Genomic DNA, 1,544 nt, shown 5'->3' on the forward strand with positions numbered 1-1,544 from the left:
TCCAATCTGCACACAGAGGCTGTTTTCATCATTGCTGGGGATTTTAACCAGGCTGACATCAAGAATGTTCTCCATAATTTTTACCAACATGTGGACTTTGCAACTCAGGGTGAAAACACTTTAGACCTGGTTGACTCTAACATCAAAGATGCATTCAGAGCAGCCCCCCACCTCGGGTCATCAGATCACTTATCTGTCGTGCTTATCCCTGAATATAAGCCCAAACTGATCAGGGCTAAACCGACAGTTAAAGAGGTCAGAGTGTGGTCTGAGGGCGCCATGGAGAAACTCCAGGACTGTTTTGAATGTTCTTACTGGAACATATTCAAGGCTGCAGCAACATATGACAACAAGATGAAAATAGATGAGTATGACTGTGTCAGCCTACATTAACAAATGCATTAAGGACGTCAGCATCAAAAAGAGCGACCCTGGATGAATACGGAGGTTCAGAAATCGCTAAAAGGAAAGAACTCAGCATTCAGCCCTGGTGGCAGAGAGGCTCTGAGGACAGCGAGAGCCAACTTGAACCATGCCACCAGATTGGCGAAGCAGAACACCAGCTGGAAGATTCAGGATCTCTTCCATGATGCCAGCAACACCAGGAGGATGTGGAAAGACTTACAGCCGATCACACACTAAGTCTAAGTCTAACTACGGAAACACTAAATGTGAAAAAACAGCACTGCTTCAACAACTGTCATACTCCCGGTTGTCCTTTGCTCAGTTATAATTGACAGAAAATCACAACAATATGTGGTGCGGCTGAACTGGTGCTGGTATCCGCTAATAACGGTCATTTAATGGTTGATGACATCAGGAATGGGTGGTTCAGCATCTAGATGTAAGGAGTTGGATAACAGCAAAACATTTCCCTCTCAGATGGGTTTGAATACTTCTACCCGCTGCTTTATCTGTGTTTGGCCTGTACTGATGTAGCACCCTTTCAACGCACAGGACCCCAAAGCCCTTTCCAGCACGTCCAGTCATTCATGCCCAAGTTAGCAAACCCATGGTGGTCCTGGGAATCACTGACAGCAGCAATGCTGCCCGCTGACCACCATCAGGTGGCAAGTGTCCTTTGAACAAATGAAACAGGGAGAGCACGGATTCAAACCAGCAACCCTCTGGTTGCAGGATGAATTCCTAGATGCTGTGCCATTATTGACCCAATATGAAGCTCAGGATTTAGAGCAACCACTGAGAGGCTACCGAGGCTAACTGTTGTTCTAGCAGTTAATTGTTCTTGTGGCAGAAAACCGTCAGAATAAAAAATATTCTGCACCTAATTTGACGTTTGAGCAGAAACCTTTATAATCCTGCTTTAAAAAAGAAAGTTTTATTGATGTTAATTGGAGATTTCCAGGCAACAACTACGGCATCATCACAGAGGAAAATGGCGGAGGCTCGTAGTAAAACGAATCCTCTGGTTTTCTCTTTCTCCTCCCACGCGTTCAGCTTCTATCGAAGGCAGCAAGTCAGGAAATGATAATTATTCCTTTGAAACAATGTTCAAGTCTATTTCACACAAAGTACTTTCAAAC

General features: G+C 44.6%; 1 protein-coding gene across 4 annotated transcripts in view; it reads right to left on the reverse strand.

Moving 5' to 3' along the window:
* The window catches only part of pknox2 (PBX/knotted 1 homeobox 2), an 85,462-nt gene that overhangs the window by 36,470 nt on the left and 47,448 nt on the right, over positions 1-1,544 (reverse strand). The window lies entirely within an intron of this gene.

Source organism: Cyprinodon variegatus, unplaced genomic scaffold, assembly GCF_000732505.1.
Source record: "Cyprinodon variegatus isolate N-32 unplaced genomic scaffold, C_variegatus-1.0 Scaffold437, whole genome shotgun sequence".
NCBI classification, from domain to species: domain Eukaryota; kingdom Metazoa; phylum Chordata; class Actinopteri; order Cyprinodontiformes; family Cyprinodontidae; genus Cyprinodon; species Cyprinodon variegatus.